The sequence below is a fragment of the Anabrus simplex genome, chromosome 8 (assembly GCF_040414725.1).
Source record: "Anabrus simplex isolate iqAnaSimp1 chromosome 8, ASM4041472v1, whole genome shotgun sequence".
NCBI classification, from domain to species: Eukaryota; Metazoa; Arthropoda; class Insecta; order Orthoptera; family Tettigoniidae; genus Anabrus; species Anabrus simplex.
In genome coordinates, this window is record NC_090272.1 from 33118208 (window position 1) to 33139738 (window position 21531).

The 21531-nt window shown below is 41.6% G+C and overlaps 1 protein-coding gene across 3 annotated transcripts in view; it reads left to right on the plus strand.

The window, feature by feature from the left end:
- Positions 1-21531, plus strand: part of jvl (javelin-like) — a 483163-nt gene that overhangs the window by 441720 nt on the left and 19912 nt on the right. The gene's annotated exons all lie outside the window — the stretch shown is intronic.

Sequence of the window (21531 nt, forward strand, 5' to 3'; positions counted from 1 at the left end):
TTAATATTAATTCTCAGATAAAGTTCTTTGGCAAGTTCCAGTTACAATATTTTAGCTGAGATTTTCCCTGTTTTATGGTTGATTCGTTCGAATACATTTTTGCACAGCAGTGTTTATTAACAGGGACCCCACTCTTCATGGCAGGAATGATTTGTTACGGCTTGGAGAAGTCAAGGAGTTAACGAGATGAAAACAGTACGTTCTAACAGTATGTTGCAACGTTTTTAACTTATAAACTGTATGGGCCATGAACAGCAGTCTTTCTTGTTTTCGCTAGTGATAATACTCTTCAACCGATCTCTTTTGTGTCGAGACCTGTAGTCTAAGGAGCACATCATCACAGAGGTTGATGACTGCAGTCATTTAGTTTTAAGAGCACCTTTGAGAAATCTTCCGAAGTAGGCTACCAGTTTAATTCTTCTTCGTGGCATTATCGGCACTAGGTATGGATTAACCCAGTATTGCATTTTCTAACGCCAGTTCCATCTGAAGTAATTCATTCAATATTTCGTGTGGTTTATTGTGTGTGAGTGGAGAGGTTTATATGAAGATGAACACGACCATCCAATCTCTGAGCTACAGGAATTAACCAAACGCAGCTAAAATTCTCGACCCGGCCGGGAATCGAACGTGGATCCTCTATCTACGCTAACGATTCGTAGATGTTTCACAGATTTCATATGTAGTCTAAAACACCTTATGAGGTGTTACAGAACAGAATAAACCAAGCGAGTTGGCTGTGCTGTTAGGGTCGCGCAGCTGCGAGCTTGCATTCTGGAGATAGTAGGTACGAATCCCACTGTCGGCAGCCCTGAAGACAGTTTTCTGTGGTTTCCCAATTTCATTTTGGGCTGTCTGTACCTTAACGCCACGGCCGCTTCCTTCCCACTCCTATCACATCGTCGCCATAAGACCCATCTGTGCCGGTGCGACATAAATCAAATTGAAAAAAAAAGAAAGCCTGAACTACTTAACTCTGAAACAGAATACTGTTCTTGAATTGCAGTACAGCAGCTTATACTCAGTATTTCACTGTTTTATAGCAGGATACCACAACTTTTAATTGGCTGACGAGTTGAAGAAAATGTAACATCTGTGTGCCGTGTCTGATGAGTACTGTCAACGACCCCACTAACCTACTTCCGACCAGCGGGAACCGGAACTAAGACCGACCATGTCATGTGGTTGTGTCACAGAGAACTGAACTCAATTGCTCTTTGCTGCAATTTGCCGCCTCGTATAGAACACCTTACATTCAGCACGTGGCACTGAATTCTATTGTGAACGGAATATATTACATTTGATTTACTTCGTATGCAGTTTGAATAGCTGTCGAATGCAATCACTTTTCAAGTCGTTGAAGGTACAAGTGGAAAAAATCAAAGAGGAGAATTGGCACTAATGCGTCTTCAAACGGAAATGACTGGTTGTATAAGTTTGTCCGAATTAAAGAATATGTTCATGTACAGAAACGAGCCTTAAGATTCTAAAAGTTGCGTTCTTTCGGACTCTACAATGAGCAATGGTGATGTAACAAATTTCTGAATATATGACTGTAGTTTCTTTAACGCGCAGTACATAAAAGGACAGTCTGCCCTTCGCTCTCAAGTTACGTGCGTGGCCTTGCTGCAGGGTTCGAACCCACGAGTTAGAGCTAGGCGTCCTTGCCAGTGTAACAGACAGGCCAATAGCCGCTGTGGCTCCCAGCTAATATCCATATATTAGCAAACCTGACTCCCACTTCTCAAGTTAAAATTAGCCTCCATTGTTCTCCAACTGTTCCGAAAGTTCGCCTACACGTGATGAAACACATCAAAACATAGTCTTGGCTGTGAACTTACCACATACCAAAGACTTATATTTCCTCATAATTTTCATCATCACAATCTTCTACCAAGATTCTCGTACGTAGTTTGATTATTCAGTGAAGGAATTGTTACGACAGACTAATAAAACTGGTGTAACAAAAACAAATTTTGCAACAATTGATAGCAAATTCATTCTTCTAATCGGTGCAAAAGATCCCAACTTAGTTTCGAACAAACCTGTTTAAACTGTCCACGAATGGCGGCCTGGAAGTTGTGCATGGCGCACGAGTAATGTTGGTTGCATGGTACAGTGTTTCAGGGGTGGTAACAGCCTATATTCCGTTACGAGTTGTGGCTCTTTTTAAGTGTAGTAGGTGTGTGTTCGTTAAGTTGTGATATTGATTACAACTAATGAATATACGTTAAATTTCGTCGAATTGCATTGCAAAGGGTTTGCTAGTATTGGAGCATTCCGTGGAATTACTAGGACATCCCTAACGTTATTTTTTAAATACGCTTAATATCTAAAACATAAAATCCAGGTACTAGAAGATGCTTGTTCTTGCTAATATCATCACAGGTTTGTCTTGCACCCAGAGCCTTTAACTGGGATATTGAAACATCTCTCTTTTATCCGGGAGATAGTGGGTTCGAATCCCACTGTCGGCAGCCCTGAAGATGGTTTTCCGTGGTTTCCCATTTTCACACCAGGCAAATGCTGGGGCTGTAACTTAAGGCCAAGGCCGTTTCCTTCCAACTCCTAGGCCTTTTCTTTCCCATCGTCGCCATAAGGCCTGTCTGTGTCGGTGCGACGTAAAGCCACCAGCAAAAAAAATGAAACCTCTCTCCTCGGTGGTGGTGGTGGTGGTGGTGGTGGTGAGTGTTTTTAGTGGAAGTACAACTAGGCAACTATCCTCTATAAAACACTAATCCGAGGGAAAAATAGAAGGGATCCAACATTTCTAAAAATGAAGGTATCGGCCAAAGAAAGACAAGGACCACAAAGGGCGTGAAAATAGCGTCGAGGTCGGAAAAGTCTAAGCATTGACCAAGGAAGGTCGAATAGGATAGAAGAAAGTGAGGAGCCTTTCACAAGTTAATGGAAGCAATGCCAGGACTTAGCTGAAGGGTCCCGTGGTCGCCAGCTCACGCTCCCAAGTTGATAGCTCCTGGGGCCCCTTTTAGTCGCCTCTTACGACAGGCATATGTTATTTTACCGCCCCACCCATAGGGTGTTGTCCTCTGCGAGGTGTCTCTCCCCACTGGGTGCACATTGCTCTTCCGGTGTTGAGTGTAAGAATTGTGTTATCCAACAGTAGACCATTTCAGAATCTGCGTCATAGGATCTGAGTTGATACTAGCAAAACCAGCAGAATACACCACATTCATTGAATTCGTTGAAATGTTAGCGTATATTCATTAGTTGTATTCAAGATTACAACTTACTTCAACGAACACACACCTACTACACTTAAAAAGAGCCACAACTCGTAACGGAATATTGGCTAACTGTTACCACCCTTGAAACACTGTACCATGCAACCAACATTACTCGTGCGCCATGCATAACTTCGAGACTGCTATTCGGCGACACACTTTATACAGGACTGTTCGGAACTGAGTTGGGGTCTTTTGCACCAATTAGAAGAATGAATTTGCTATCAGTTGTTGTAAAAATCTTCTGTTCCAGACAGTACTGACACAGCGCGCAATTTAATTGAAGCTTTATATCGTAGATGTATTTAGAGGTAAACAATTTTCAGTATTGGGCTTATAACTGAAGTGTATGTAAGGGAGACGTTCTCACCGTACTTCCGTGTGATGATGATGATGATGATGGTGTGAGGGGGGGGGGGGGGAGAGTGGACAGACACCCATCCAAAAAGTGTTCCTGAACTGTTACAAGTCCGATACTTTGAGATTATCTCGCAAGAATGAATAATTTTGAAAACTTGCACCCACCTCGGTTTTTCGCTTTTTTCCAGTCCACCGCGATGAGTCCGGTTACCAGTTTGACCGAGCGAGTTGGCCGTGCGGTTAGGGTCGCGTAGCTGCTTGCATTCGGGAGATGGTGGATTCTAACTCCACCGTCGGCAGTCCTGAAGGTGGTTTTCCGTGGTTTCCCATTTTCACACCAGGCACGGCCCCCACCTTCCCACTCCTAGCCCTTTCCCCATCCTTGCGTCGCTGAAAACCTTCGATGTGTCAGTCGACCTTTAAAGTATGAATAATAAGAATAATAATAATAATAATAATAGAGATGTCTGTGGTGGTGTAATTTAGAGTCCTAATAAACAACACTTGGTGCATGGACTGGTCGTCGAGTTCCGTGCGTCTCTAGTATCACAGTAGTACACTGGCGGGCATGACGCGAAGGCAAACACCTGTTGATACTGTATTCGTGAAGCAGAAATGTTTCCTCAAGTCTCTCAAACTATTTGTACCATCTCTGTGTATTCTTCGTATGTGTACATCTTCGTTTGGTTACTGTTGTAAGACGCCAAGAAACAGGACAAAATTACGTATTATATGTATTTATTACAGGTTTAAAAACTCTAGACAGAAGTGTGATTCGAACTGGGGGCCTTTTTGTTCGAAACCTACCGCCCTAACTACTCAGCTTCGGTTATGTTGGTCAAAGTCGCTACCAAACACATAATCTTCAGATTTCTGATTCATAGTGGACGAGACATTATTATTATTATTATTATTATTATTATTATTATTATTATTATTATTATTATTATTATTATTATTATTATTATTATTATTATGGAATATGTAATTGGCATTCATATGATTAACACTGTACTGTAGTACTAAAATAATTAATATTGAGCATACGTCAGGTAGATCGATCGAACAGTCAAAGCTACATGTTAGTACACACATGTGCCTCGTATGCGGTGAGTGTTAGCAATACCACAACGCCAGTTTTAAATATGAGATCCGAAACGTAAGCAAGTAGTCCTACTTGGTGTAATGGTAAAACATTAAGAGCCGGTTTCATAAAACTCCGTAAAGGATTTAACGTCACGTTAAACTGCTTCAACGGAATTGTTAACAGAATGGTTATTACATGAACCGTTAACGCTAACGCGCCGTTAAACTCTCCGTTAATTTAACGCAGCACCCTCGATCCGTTAAGTTGCTTAACGCCGTGTTAAAATAAAACTGGCTGGAAGAGATTTTGTGTTTCGTGCTCAGTTTATTTATATCCCTATTTTTACAATGCTGAGGGACAAGAAGTTTTACGCAGTTGCAGTGACATGTTTTACCTCACAGGAAAGCAGTTTTTGGAGTGATAGGCGTATAGGTTTTCGAAGTTTGTCGTTAGAAAATTACTTGAGTACCCTGCGGGAAGAAATTCGCCTCTGCATCCAATGCAGCAATTGCTGATTGCACTGAGATACTATGTAACGGGGTCATTTGGATCATTCCGGGAGATATTTTTTTTTTGTTTATTAATTTATTAGTACCTTGTTCATTGGAGCCGGCCCCGTGGTGTAGGGGTAGCGTGCCTGCCTCGTACCCGGAGGCCCCGATTTCGATTCTTGGCCAGGCCAGGGATTTTTACCTGGACCTGAGGGCTGGTTTCGACGTCCACTCAGCCTACGTGATTAGAATTGAGGAGCTATCTGACGGTGAGATAGCGGCCCCGGTCTAGAAAGCCAAGAATAACGGCCGAGAGGATCCGACACCTCGTAATCTGCAGGCCTTCGGTCGCTAGGTAGGCCAAGGTCTTTCAAGGGCTGTAGTGCCATGGGGTTTGGTTTGGTTTGGTTTGGTTTGGTTTGGTTTGTTCATTGGAGAAGTAACGGATCTAGGACCTCTCTTACACTTAATCACATTTTGATTACAATCCAAAACAAAATAAAATGTTGTAAATTGTAGAAGAGATACTGATATTCCATTAACTTGTTAATATGTAATAAACATTACATTTGTATTTTTAAATATACATTGAAATGAAGGGAGATGATAATCGCATGTAGCCTACACCATGCAAAACATGGTAGGCCTAATTTCTACAGTAGTATATGATTGTGCTAATGTAGTTATTAATGGTCTATTCAGTTTGCAAAATTCAGCTTATAAACCTCCCAATAGTAATACGGAAGACATAATATCGCACACAATAATGAGAATGCGTTAACATAAAAGCATACTTTCTTATGACGAAATTTCTAATGTCTCATGATAAATAATATTGGCTTGCCGTCCGGATCCATGGCTAAATGGTTAGCGTGCTGGCCTTTGGTCACAGGGGTCCCGGGTTCGATTCCCAGGTAGGGTCGGGAATTTTAACAATCACTGGTTAATTTCGCTGGCATGGGGGCTCATCATGACGCGTAGGTCAAATCAAAAGACCTGCATCTGGCGAGCTGAACATGTCCTCGGATACTCTCGGCACTGAAAGCCATACGCCATTTCATTGGCTTGCCGTAATATTCTGCATCATAGTCGACGTCAATACGATGAGGCACAACTTTGTCGCCGATTAATGCAATAGACTTCGAAGTCATCTATTTAAATGCTTCAACTTTAACTCGATTTTTTTTCGCTTTTCAGGTTGTCGCACTTGTATTTCATTTGTTTCCCTGACCACGGGGTCAGATTCAAGTGACTATCGAATTCATTTACTAACTGGTATTTCATTTGTTTCCCTGACTACGGGGTCACATTCAAGTGACTATCGAATTCATTTACTAACTGGTATTTCATTTGTTTCCCTGACCACGGGGTCACATTCAAGTGACTATCGAATTCATTTACTAACTGATTGCTCGCCTTTTCTTTTCCCTTTAGGGATGTACCATTCGCTTTTTTACATTTTATACCGTTCCCATATATTTCCGGACCCCCTGTGGGTGGGGGACGCCGACGAAAAATACACCCACGGTATCCCCTGCCTGTCGTAAGAGGCGATTAAAAGGGACGACGAAGGGATGATTGTCTTGGAACCATGAAACTACTTGTGATTAGTACCACCACGCGGAGAACATCATGGGTCGCTTTTACTTGCGCGTAGTGCCACTATATTAGGTACCAAATAGGTTTGTGATTAGTAGCACACAGGAGCACCGTGCGGTCGGCTTTTGCAGTACCTGTGATTAGTACCACCATATGAGCAGGACCATGGGATGATAGCTACCATGGTTCTGCCTTGCCTGTGGTTAGTACCCACTATATGAGGAACACCACCGGATAGTGGAAGGTCCCTGTGGTTAGTACTCTTATATGATGAACACCACAGGTTTGCGTTGCCTGTAAATGGCGCCGCAAAGTGAGAAAAACATAGGTCTGTATTATATGTCGAATTTCATAACCTGTGAGTAGTACAATAATGTGTGGAATACCGCAAGTCTCTGCTACTTTTGATTAGTACCCCAACAGGACAAATGCCATGGTTCTACTTTCCTACCGATCAGTACCGTTATGAGGGGCCGATAACTTGGATTTTGGACCCCCTTTAGACTGCAAGCATCATCATTTCAGTGTTATGCTATAGCAGCAGTCCTCTGGTCAGTAATCCTATTCTTTTACGTCAGTTTGTGTGATTGTAAAGCATTGCGGGTCGCGTCCACATATTGTTTTAAATTTATATCCATCCATTCATTCTTCGTTCTCACGCTTTGAATTCTGGTCAGTGGAGAATTTTAGACTTTTAATTTGTCGTTCCATTTCGTCTCATTTCGTACCATTAGGGGCCGATGACCTAGATGTTAGGCCCCTTTAAACAACAACAATCATCATCACCATCATCATATATTACGGAAAGTAAATTGACAATCTTTTTCTCCAGTGAAGTAAAATGACTACCCTGAAGATTTTTCCCGTCACCTTCCATTATGATTATTTTGCTTACGTGTGTAGTCTAGTTTACTCTCTCTTCGTATCGCCAAGTGCATTCAATTTCAAATGGGACCTCTTATTCTGTGCAAACATCGTACAGGACAAAAGTGACCAATAACATTATGATCGGCACCGTTCAGAAGAAGGAAATAATGTTAATAATACACACTGCTGACTTGATCGTTAACGTTAACGTCAAGTTAGTTAACGACTTTGTTATAGTGTTCGGTGAAACGCGATTTCCATAACGCCACGTTAAAATCTTGACAAGGTGTTAACTAACTCTCCGTTAGTGAATTTTTAACAGTGGTTGATGAAACTGGCCCCCAAGGTCTTATACCAGAGGCTTTGTAAATCCCTTCTGCTGTCATTTGGGTTGCCTATTTGCAGATCTCTGCGCGGATATACAAAATAATATCCGCATCCGCGAATTGTTATCCGCGGATAACGTAAATATTTAACTACAGTATATTACACCCAAGGTATTGAAACTGATAGCTCTGTTAACATAATACAATAGGCACTAGAACCCCTACAGTCACAGGTTCATGAGGGTTTCCTCTTGCGACAACTACCGACGTATTGACCTTTGTTCCTTCCTTCCGTTAATCGCGGGCAGAAAATGCGTAGGCTCAGGTCAGACTTACGGCTTTATGGTCTCAAGGCTCTCTCTCTCTCTCTCTCTCTCTCTCTCTCTCTCTATATATATATATATATATATATATATATATATATATATATAATCACCATTCCCCCATACCACTGGCAAGGGTCGCCTGATCACAAGCAAAAATAAGATTATACCTGAGTGAATATCAATAAACGTCATTATTTAGAAATTATCAGCAAAATTATCCGCACTGCCATACAGTTTGTATCCGCCAAGACACTAACTTCGCGGATAAATCAGTTTTCAAAGAAAAATCCTTACGAGGTAAAGAACAGCTAACTTTTGAAAGAAAATTCCATACGAGTTAAAAGAATAACTCAATTGTAAAAGAACATTCCATATGAGTTAGTTTTTAAATGTTCTGATGTGGACTTAGTACCAATCCTATTTCCGAGGCCAGAATTTCTATCTCCCCAGTCAACACACTGAATCTACCAGATTCCAACAATGCTCGCAACATCAATTAATCAATCAATTACTACTGATGTGCATTTAGGGCAGTCGCCCAGGTGGCAGATTCCCTATCTGTTGTTTTCCTAGTCTTTTCTTAAATGATTGCAAAGAAATTGGAAATTTACTGAACATCTCCCTTGGTAAGTTATTCCAGTCCCTAACTCCCCTTCCTATAAAAGAATATTTGCCCCAATTTGTCCTCTTGAATTCCAACTTTATCTTCATATTGTGATCTCTCCTACTTTTAAAGACACCACTCAAACTTATTCGTCTACTGATGTCATTCCACGCCATCTCTCCACTGAAATCTCGGAACATACCACTTAGTCGAGCAGCTCGTCTCCTTTCTCCCAAGTCTTCCCAGCCCAAAGTTTGAAACATGTTTGTAACGCTACTCTTTTGTCGGAAATCACCCGGAACAAATCGAGCTGCTTTTCGTTGGTTTTTTCCACTTCTTGAATCAAGTAATCCTGGTGAAGGTCCCATACACTGGAACCATACTCTATTTGGGGTCTTACTGGAGACTTACATGCCCTCTCCTTTACATACTTACTACAACCCCTAAATACTCTCATAACCATGTGCAGATATCTGTACCCTTTATTTACAATCATATTTATGTGATTATCCCAATGAAGATCTTTCCTTATATGAACACCTAGGTGATTACAAAAATCCCTGAAGGGAACTTTCACTCCATCAACGCAGTAATTAAAACTGAGAGGACTTTTCCTATTTGTGAAACTCACAACCTGACTTTCAACCCCGTTTATCATCATACTATTGCCTACTGCCCATCTCACAATATTATCGAGGTCATTTTGCAGTTGTTCACAATCTTATAACTTATTTATTACTCTGTACAGAATAACATCTGCAAAAAGCCTCATCACTTATTCCACTTCTTTACGCATTGATATATATAAGAAAACATAAAGGTAAAATAATACTGCCTTGAGGAATTCCCCTCTTAATTATTATAGGACATGTAAAGCTTCGCCTACTCTTAATTCTCTGAGATCTATTGTTTTAGAAACATAGCCACCCATCCAGTCACTCTTTTCTCAAGTCCAATTGCACTCATTTTTGCCAGTAGTCTCCCATGATCTACCCTATCAAGTGCCTTATACAGGTCAATCGCGATACAGTCCAATTGACCTCCTGAATCCAGGATATCTGCTATATCTTGCTGGAATCCTATAAGTTTAGCTTCAGTGGAATAACCTTTCCTAAACCCAAACTGCCTTCTATCAAACCAGTTATTAATTTCGCAAACATGTCTAATAGAATAAGAAAGAATGCTTTCCTAAAGCTTACATGCAATGCATGTCAAACTGACTGGCCTGTAATTTTCAGCTTTGTCTATCACCCTTTCCTTTATACACAGGGGCTACTATAGCAACTCTCCATTTATTTGGTATGGCTCCTTCATGCAAACAATAATCAAATAAGTACTTCAGATATGATACTATGTCCCAACCCATTGTCTTTATTGTTGTATCCCCCGAAACCTTATCAATTCCAGCTGCTTTTCTAGTTTTCAACTTTTGTATCTTACTGCATCAACTTTTGTATCTTACTGTAAATGTCATTCTTTAGTATTAGTCACCTCCTCTATCTGGACATTATCCTTGCAACAAACAATCTTTCTGCCTTTTGAAGATCCTCGCATACACACACTCCTTGTTCATTAATGATTCCTGGAATATCCTTCTTGGAACTTGTTTTTGCCTTAAAGTACCTATACATACTCTTCCATTTTTTACTAAAATTTTAATGACTGCCAGTTATGATTGCCATCATGTTATCCTTAGCTGAATTCTTTGCTAGATTCAATATCCTAATAAGTTCCTTCAATTTCTCCTTATTTCCACAGCCATTTCTAACTCTATTTCTTTCCAGTGTGCACCTTCTTCTTAGTCTCTTTATTACTCTATTATAATAAGGTGGGTCTTAACTATTCCTTACCACCTTTACAGTACAAACCTGTTTTCACATTCCTCAACAATTGCTTTAAACCCGTCCCAGAGTCTGCCGTTTTCCACCGATCATAGTTAGTTTTTAGAAACTGGCTCATGCCTGCTTTATCAGCCATATGGTACTGCCTAATAGTCCTACTTTTAAGACCTTCCTTTCTATCACATTTATTTTTAACTACGACAAAAGCCGCTTCATGATCACAAATACCATCTATTACTTCGGTTTCTCTATAGAGCTCATCTGGTTTTACCAGCACCACATTCAGGATATTTTTCCCTCTAGTTGGTTCCATCACTTTCTTAATCAGCTGTCCGTCCCATATTTATTTGCTATTTGATCATGCTTCCTGTCGTTCGCATTACCTTCCCAATTGACATCTGGTAAATTGAGATCACCTGCTACTATCACATTCCTTTCCTTATCGTTTCCCACATAGCTGATTATCTTATCGAATAATTCTGAATCAGCGTTTGCGCTACCTTTTCCCGGTCTGTACACTCCAAAGACATCAAGTTGCCTATTATCTTTAGAGATGAGCCTTACACCTAGAATTTCATGTTTGTCATCTTAAAGTTTTTCGTAGCTTACTAATTCTTCTTTCACCTGAATGAATACACCCGCTGCCACCATTGCTATGATATCTGCTCGATACACACTCCAGTTCCGTGAGAGAATTTCTGCGTCTATTATGCCATTTCTCAGCCATGATTCAACTCCTGTTACAATATCTGGTAAGTATATATCTATTAATTAATTCTACATTTTCAAGTAATGTCGTTCATATTTAACATTGAAAAAAGATTGTTTTGCAAGAAGTGTTAAACTACCTTATTAAACAATGTATTATATCATCGTTGCCGGGACAAAACCTCCTATGTGATGATATTTTTTGAGATATACTGACCCGCAGCACATACACCATGAGCGAGAATGCCTTGACAATATTCGCACGATATTGCACCTTAGATGATAGAACCTTACCGCCCAAAGTTCTAAGCTAAAATATTTCACCTACGAGGTTTTGTCCCGCCAGTGACGATATTTTGTCTTAAGTGTTTTCTCAACAGTTCATAACGGAACTTTCGTTTTAAATTACAGACAACAGTGGACATTGTATTCCGCACGAGACGTTATTTCTGGCATGTCATATTTCAAGTTATATTTCAATATTAACATTGGAGATAACAAAAGTTTTTGCAAGAAGTGAGGACAGTTTTGTGTAAATAATGCATATGTATCTTTTACGTATCTCAAATAGTCCTTAAAAACATTTTTTTTCAATTTCTGAACAATGAGTTTTGTAATCTACCACGTGATTTTATGGCTGATGGTCTCAAATAGAGAAGAAACATGTCCCAAGATATATTTAATATGTTTTTATTAAATAATTTTCACTTGTAAAGTGATGTGTATTGATTGGGTGGACCATAAACCTAACATTGTTTCTTAGAATTTTACTGTTCCAGGATAAGCAGTTTTTGTTATAAACATTCTTTGTGTGTTGAAAAGCAATTTCCATTTTCTTAATTCTTGCAGCTACTAATTTATTTCCATTGCCATTTTCAGTCATCGATTCACCTATTACTTACATTCCTTTACTCTTCCAATTTTATTCATATCATTCGCAAGGGTAAGTTCAGGTTGAGCATTTTTAATGATGCCGACCGTCAGAATTGAAACACCAGCCATTCACATCGACAATGGCAAACAAATTAAGATTGTGAATAAGTTCAAATATCTTGGAAATTATAACCTGGAACACAAAAGAGAAACCATCGATCGACAGCAGAACATCTAAACTGAACACAGCACAGCGAATCACGTGGCTAAATTATTTTTAAAAACCTCTCTCCATGAATGCTAAATTTCGACATTACAATACAGTTGTAAAACCCGAAGCAACTTATGTTAGTGCAACACTCTTCAAGTTGAACACTAAATCAACAACCGATAAATTGCAGAAAGTAGATAGAAGAATCATCAGGACAATCATAAAAAAAGAAACACCAAGTACAGTAGATGGCCAATGGAGATTATTAGCTAATGAAGTGGTTTATCGTGAAAGCGAATCAATAATAGATACAAGGCGGAAAAGGAGAATTGCCTTTTCTTGTCATTTATTCACACTACTAGAAGCCCGACTAGTGAAGCAGCTATTTAGTTACTTGTGGAAAAACAAAACAAAAGACACTTGGTTCACAGATATCGTAAATGATTTAGAAGAATTAAATTTATCAATGCTCCAAATTGAAGGCAGAGATGAGAAGAGAATTCTAAGGAATAAACACTTGCGATTCAAACTCATAACAATTGAACGAAGGAAGGACACTGTTACTGACAAGCAAAGAGCAGCCAGGTCCGACAGTATGAAGGAGTTTTGGGAGCGGAAGATGATGAAAAGTTGACTCTATTTAATACTATTAGAATTTAATGTATATGACTGATTTAAACTGCTCCAATGGGGGAGTAAACTATGTAAAAAGATTATTGCTGCTGCTGCTCAAATAATAATTCCGGCTCTCTGAAGATCGACACAGGTTGTAGGAATAAGCGACCTTGGCAGGAAGTGGAGCTCACCGCGGTACTGCTGACTCATATCCTCGCTGGCTAAACCTTGGCTTGTTGTGTTACATAACTTACCCCAAAGAGACGTTCTCTGGAGCAGAGCGCTAGTTCGGCCTTCTCGTCTTCACCATCTGAACAGGCTAACCGTACCGCCTAAACTTCGGTGGCTAGCTTCTCGGAATTGGAATTGAAGGAAAAGAGATTTTGATGGTGAAAATGTTTAAAATATCCTGTTACAGAGGTTGCTTTTGATTGCAGTCGTCACTAACAAGACAGGATGATTGTTTTCATTCGTTGTTTAATGCATAATTTGCCCTTGTTGCCATGGAGCACGGCTTGACAAACAAGACTACTGTATATTCATTCCGGCACTCATTTGGGATTGCTCCAGTAGGATCGGCCGGTGCGCGTATCCACGGGTGTCGTTATAAGGACACTAATAATGCAAGTGAAGGATATAGATATTCATGTGATGTACACATTACTGCAACATTTACATTAAAATATAGAACCAGAACAATACGACCAAGAACCGGGCAGCAAAGCGACAACCGACGTGGCGGTGAATCGCCACCATACCGCGATTTCCCATATTGCAACGGTTACAGAGTCATTGGTACCCCCTGTGGGTGGAGGACGCAGACGAAGAATACACCCACGGTATCCCCTGCGATTAAAAGGGGCGACTAGGGGATGATTGAATTAGAACCATGAAACTACTTGTAATTAGTACCATCACGCGGGGAAAGCCATGGGTCGCCTTTACTTGCGAGTAGTACCACTATGTTAGGTACTCAATATGTATGTGATTAGTAGCAGCAGAGAGCGTTTCACTGTGGGTTTCCAGTACCTGTGATTTGTACCACTATATGCGGAACACCACGGGTCTGGGCGTTGCCTGTGATTAGTACTACTATATGCGGAACACCACGTGTCTGCGTTACCTGTGATTAGTACCATTTTATGAGAAACACCACGGGTCTGGGTGTTGCCTGTGATTAGTACCACTCTTTGAGGGACGCTGTTGGTCTGCGTTGCCTGTGATTTGTACCCACTATATGAGGTGCATCATGGGTTTGCGTTGCCTATGAGTGGTGCCGTTATGTGACAAACACCATTGGTCTGCGTTGCCTGCGCGACGTACAGTACTTGTGAGTAATAGCATAATGTGTGGGACACCGTGAGTCTACGCTACTTTTGATTAGTACCGCAACATGACAAATACCATGGTTCTAGCCTACTGCACTAGCGATAAGTGCCATTATGAGGGACAGCTGACCTGAGTTTTGGACTCCTTTGGATCACAAGCATCATCATCATCAGGGTCATCGGCTAGCAAGAAATGTTTATTAGCAGTTTCTATTTATTTTCCTTCTGTAAAAATTCGAGGGGGGTCCCAACCCCCGCTGCGCCTTGGCTACAAGCAGGGATTGGTCACTGACATCACCTCGGATGTTTTCACTCTTGCAACTGTGGGTTTCAGGTTTTACAAAAGTGCCAACATTTCTTGTTCGTGGAATTCGACCACTGTGTTTATATCGTGTTCGTCACCTCTTCCACCGTGCAGTTCCATGGCTGAGTGGTTGGCTTCTTGGCCTTCGGGTTCGATTCCCGGCAGGATCGAGGGAGTTACAGTAAATCTTTAACGGCTAATTAATTCCCTCGGCCCCGGGGACTAGATGTTGGACTGTCCCTAACATGCCTGCAACTTGCACACCACGTTCACAGGCAGATACAACCCATCCTTACACCAGGCTAGTAAATTTAACTACAGTACCTCTACCATCTTTTCTATCCGAGAGCTGCCCATTATAGTGTGTTTCTGTTTATTTTATTTTCGTAAAAATTCGAGGGGGTTCCAACCCCCGCTACGCCATGGTTATCGGCATGGATTGATCACTGACCCCATTATAAGCTACAGTGATCATCAGTTGCTGCTAGAGGAAGGCGCACACACTCTGGGTCTCACTCACCTTTCGAAGAATGAAGGCGTTCAGAGAGAACAGGCAAGACGCGTGAAAATGACACTCTTTTGCTCTTGGGGTCAAAAGGGGGGCCTGTGGTTGACAGTTTGGCACTCGCTCCTTCGTCTTTCGACCTCATGTAGACATGTTGATAGTCAAATTGTATTGGAATGGACCATATTGTAGATACTTAATATCCTATAGATCGTATGTTATGGCTGCAGTTACTTTAATATATATATATATATTTTCATTTTATACTGGTATTAGCCAACGTTGACTTTTAATACAAGGTTGTCAAGCGTTTATTTTCCAGTTCTCTTGAAGGAATCCTCCATCAAGAGTGCCTTTGCGTCTTCGTTTCACCGTTTTGACCCTGTTCTCCCCATGACCTGAAAATAACGATGTGTATAATGTTCACGATTTATAAATTACGTATGCTTCACGTACCTTCCACTTTTAAAGGTCTGAATGTTCACCTTTTTATTTTTTCCGTATAGAATAGCGCCTACCGCTTCTTGTTTCGAATAAGCCTCCTTGGGACCACAATTGTTGAACCGTACTGTGCCAGTGCGGCTCCTTTCTTTCCTTCAGCCAGGAAGTACCTTGTTTCTTCCGAGGTTTTTCCTGAAAACCGCGGACTTCCTGCAGGATCTGTCTTTTTTATAAGCCTGTTCTATTGCATTCTCAGTCTCTGTCAGCCAGGTTGTACGGACTTTCTTGTTTCGGCAGACGGTGAACAGACAGTTGGACAGTCTGTTGGGAGACAGTCTTGACACACTCCCTTTCCTGGTACAGTCTCTCTCTGCGTGGGAGTGGAATTCTGAACTGTGACATCTCTTACTATTCCAAATCTTCCGGTACCGCACCTGGGATGTTTCTCACAATTCTTCTCTCTTTGATTTCCAGTTTTTCAATGTAAAATGAAATAGCGTATTGCTTTTAGTGCCGGGAGTGTCCGAGGACATGTTCGGCTCGCCAGATGCAGGTATTTAGATTTGACTCCCATAGGCGACCTGCGCGTCGTGATGAGGATGAAATGATGATGAAGACGACACATACACGCAGTCACCGTGCCAGCGAAATTAACCAGTTATGGTTAAAATTCCCGACCCTGCCGGGAATCGAACCCGGGACCCCTGTGACCAAAGGCCAGCACGCTAAAACCATTTAGCCATGAAGCCAGACAGTTTTTCAATCAAGCCTTTTCTGTTTAGTGAGACACACTTCCGGGGGGATGACTTGTGCAGTGTTCCAGCTTAAGATGTTGTGTTTAGAGTCAGTTGATAGGCTAGTTCAAGCTTGTTAACTCTCACGTTGAGGGTGCAATTACCGAGATAGTTACATTTCTTCACTCGCAGTCTCCGCGTTGTAGGGATAGCGTGCCCGTCTCTTACACAGAGGACCCGGGTTCCATTCCTGGCCAGGCCAAGGATTATTACCTGGATCTGAGGGCTGGTTCGAGGTCCACCCAGCTTACGTGGTTACAACTGAGGAGATATCTGACGGTGAGATGGCGGCCCCGATCTAGGAAGCCAAGAATAACGGCCGAGAGGATTCGTCATGCTGACCACACGATACCTGATAATCTGCAGGCCTTCAGGCTGAGTTCCTTCGGGGCTGTAGCGCCATGGGGTTGGGGTTTGATTTGATACTACCCTGTGTGAAGCCTATTATAGAATTCAGTACTATTTCTACGGAGCGCTGAAACACTACCGTTGCTTACGGAGCTGCTAGTTCTATGTGTCTAAATGTTGAGTTACATTGGTGTACCACTAGACTCAGAAATTCTAGTCTGTTTCTATGATATACTAGCTTTTGTACCCGTCGTTAACAGTACAATCATTTAACACGTCCATGATTACATTTTTGTCCATCTCTCATGTTGCTCCTGAGAATCTAAGCCACGTTAGGTGGGTTGTCATGACGTAAGACTCATCGCTTCCTGGCTGTGTGTCTTTTCACTGTGTATATATATATATTCATTATTGCAGCTCGGCCTTCTGTAACAAAAATAAGGTACAGTATGAGATTAATATTTAAAAAGTGGACCAGGGACAGACGTACCAAACCTTTAAACGTTGCCAGGATTCCCTTCACTTTATCGGTTAAAGGGATAAAACAGAACAGTTTTGTAAGTGATATTCTAAATACATTTCCTATAAAACCAACCGTAAGAGTTTTATGTTTAAAGCCTCCCTCTCGTTGATTTTTTGAAGGAATTGTACCAAAGATTACACTCGCCCTTATCCTAAACCACTGCCTGCTCGATCTGCATCCGATGGCTGCTTATACTGCCTGCTCATTACAACATTTTAACATGGCACTAAATGAAACACTCCGTTTACAAATACCCACAGCAGGTGGCAGCACTAACCGGCTCCAGACCTATCGGAATGAAATAGCGGGAAATAGGATAGACTGTACTTGTTTTCAGTGAAAATGGTGTACTGCTGCGTGCCTTTCTGCAAACCAAAGAAAGGGAAACCAGAATGCCGTGATATTTCATTCCATGATATACCTTCAAGTACACAATTGCGTCGAAAGTGGTTAAGTATTATATCCAGGGAAGGAAACAGCAAGGGAAGTAAATGGATTCCTTCTGATTATTCCGTGGTTTGCAGTCTACATTTCGTAAATGACGATTTCAAAGTGACCAGCAAAACGCGAAAATTAAAAAAAAGCAGGATCTGTGCCCAGCCCTTTCCCTGATTATCCAGCTTATTTCAGCGACGGTTAAGAGAAGGGATTCAAGCACAGAGACGGCTAACAATAGCTCTTCAAACACCATTGCAGAAAATGGTAAGCGTAACGTTTGAAGTATTACATACTAAGTAATATAATATCTGGGGAGACTGTACTGTTAATGTGAAGGTACAAAACAGAATAATATGCTCTCATAGATACCATTGTCCGCCTCTGTGGTGTAGTGGTTAGTGTGATTAGCTGCTAACGCCGGAGGCACGGGTTCGATTCCCGACTCTGCTACGAAATTTGAAAAGTGGTACGAGGGCTGGAACGGGGTCCACTCAGCCTCGGGAGGTCAACTGAGTAGAGGTGGGTTCGATTCCCACCTCAGCCATCCTGGAAGTGGTTTTCCGTGGTTTCCCACTTCTCCTCCAGGCAAATGCCGGGAGCTTCCTTCACCCTTCCTTGTCTATCCTTTCCAAGGCCCCTGTTCAGCATAGCAGGTGAGGCCGCCTGGGCGAGGTACTGGTCATCCTCCCCAGTTTCATCCGCACACAGCCCTTGAGGCGGTAGAGGTGGGATCCTTCGCTGAGTCCGAGGGAAAAGCCAACCCTGGAGGGTAAGCAGATTAAGATTCCATTACGAGTCTTTTGCTAGCAGTATAATATCGTGTCAATATACTGCTCTTTTTATTACTATTATTATTTACGCAAGTAGGGCCTATTTAGTTAATTGGTTAATTCCAGTGGCTCGGGGGCTGGGGTGTGTATGGCATCTTCAGCATTAGAAATCACCCTAGGTAGGGCTTTCATCTTCACAGATATCCAAGTCGCCTAATAGGCCGTCTATTATTATTATTCCCTGAGTATGTACTTGATTTACTGGAAGATTTTCGTGAGCCCCCTGAGTCAGTGTGTGTCACTTCGGAAACTGCTTACCAGGGATTGGTGCGTGGTTATTTAGTGCGTGTAATCGAAGAAAAAACAGAATGCAGCACGTGCTTGAATAACGTTTCTACCTCATTTAATTCATCCCCATTGATAGCTGCGCTAGCCCTAGCAACGATTTATTGGCCTAATTATGAGGCTTCAGAAGTTTGTTGAGGCGGCTCTACCGTACTGCAAGAAATCTGCAAGTCTGCCCCAGATTATAAAAAACTATGTTCTACCTTCCTTGTGCCAATGTAAGTTTTTAAAGTGTTTTAGTAACAATAAGCACCAGGAACTTGTGTCAGGAACTGTGCTGGCCAAAGTCGTGAAACCTCTACTTAGTAATGTAGGGAAGTACCATACAGACAAAGTTTCCAGGTTTTCTTCTTCGTCGAAACCTCTTTCTCGAAAAGTGCTGAAGCTATAACTCTCTAGAGCACCACTTTATACGTAAAATTCTTTAATATTTCTCTTACTTTCAGATTTTAAATTTTGCTGGTATGCTTATCTAGTTGTATTCACGCGGTAAATGGGTACGTTTGGTGCTGCCATCTAGCGGCAGATTGTTTGTAAGGCGTGTTACACGTTTGAGTATGGAATGAGCAGGCAGTTTAAGCAGCCATCGGATGCAGATCGAGCAGGCAGTGTCCTAAACGTAGGTATAGAGTTTCAAAAAGTCCACCAATCCGCTCTCCCGTGATAGTATTGTAGCAGAAAGTCATGCTCTCTGTCTACTTTCTTCAACAATGTTATAAAACTGTCATTTCTTTCAAGTATCTCTTATATGTGTACAAACATTGTTGTGTAAATTGTAAATATTCAGTGAGAGAGAGAGAGAGACTACATTTTATAACCCGGCATGAAGAATATTACAAAATTAAAAACCTGGCGTGATGATCGTTGAAATATTGTCGTTGATTGGACACCCGCCGCGGAAAGATTTTATTACAAGGGAAGTACGCATGCTTTTAGGCCTACATTGCAAATATGTTAACACTTTGGCAACGCTGCCGGATAATTGAAACAACGAAACTAAGCGGTTGGATTATGTGCAAGTGAATCATCTAAGAAAATATAGAAAACTGTATAATGGGCGAGAGGTATTCTTGCCGTACATACATTAAAGATGTGACAAGGATTTAGAAGTTTGGTTTGTGGCTGGGGGCGCCCCTGATCGTAATCGCAATGTTCGTGATGATAACGAGGTTGCCATTACGATATTGCCTACTTTCTTCACCGAGAATGAGATAGCGGAACAGGTCGCACGATGTCAGTCCAGATTGTCCCCGTGACAACACACTTTATTACTTCATTATATAATAATGCGCTGCTGTGGCAAAAAACTGGGTGACGTAATGCGAGAGTTGTTATTGCTGGTCCCAGTCTAACAGAGCGTGGGCTTGGTAGTTGTGCTTTTCTTTTTTATAAGGCGCAAAACCCCATGGTCATTATTGATCAGTAAGATAATGAAGAGGCTATGGAAAAAAAAAAGAGTAAACATTACACTCTCACTCATCTCCGGTAGATGGCATTGCTGCTACAGTTATAAAGAACCGTCCCGTAAGGGGCACACAACTAGAAACGAATCTCCTCTTTTTAGTGAGAGTTGCAGTACTTCAGAAGATTATGCACTGTGGCGGTGTGTGTTGATGAGTTTCCCTTATTTCTCTCTGTCCAGTGCTCCCTTCTTATTTAGACCTTAGTTCTGTCCACCTTCCTTTACCTTCATTGCTCATTACCTGTCTCTCTTCTCGTGACATGGCTAAACCATCGCGATCGGGGCTCATGAATTGTTCCCGCTATTTCTGCAACTTTTTTTGTCCCTGTTCGTTTCGGACTTAGTCCAATCTGGATGTTGCTGCCACTCTTAATCTGTTGAATTTTTCTTTATTCATTGGCAAGGTTTCGATGCCGTGCATCATTACTGGCCTCACCGCTATCTTGCACCCTTCTGTCACAGAGTACCCCTGTTATCTCCTTTCAATTATTCTTCCAGTCTGCCTGTATTCTGCAAATGAGTTCCAGTCTACAATTCCACTCTCTGCCAGGACTGACCCCGTGTATTTGAAGTGCCTTCACCATTCGGTCGTAGGTTTCCTCAGTCATCATCTTTTCAGATATGAAGACGCAGAAACGGTATTCTGCTTTCGTCCTGCTGGTCTTTAACCTATCTGTTCCAGTGCTGAGGCCCACTGCTCCAGTTTTCTAAGAACTCTTTCCTCAGTCTCTGAACACAGTACCACTTTACATGCATACCCCATATACCAAGGTGGCTGAGTCTTTCATTTTCACGCCCTTCGTAGCCCTTGTCTTTCTTTGACCAATACCTTCACTTTTCGAAGGATTGGGCCCCTTCCTTGCCCTCTCTGATTAGTGTTAATCACCACCACCATCTCACATTCTCTATCACATCCATAAATATATTAAATAGAAATTGACTCAAAGCAGATCTCTGGTGCAACCCGACTTTTATTTCGAAGTCTTCTGTTTCTGCAGTAGGCTTACTACTGAGGATGTTCGTTCTCACACACCCGTACGGTACATCTCGTGTACATAACTTTGCCTAAAACTTCTCCACACCTCGTGTCTGGGCACTGTAAACTACAGTACCATCTCCA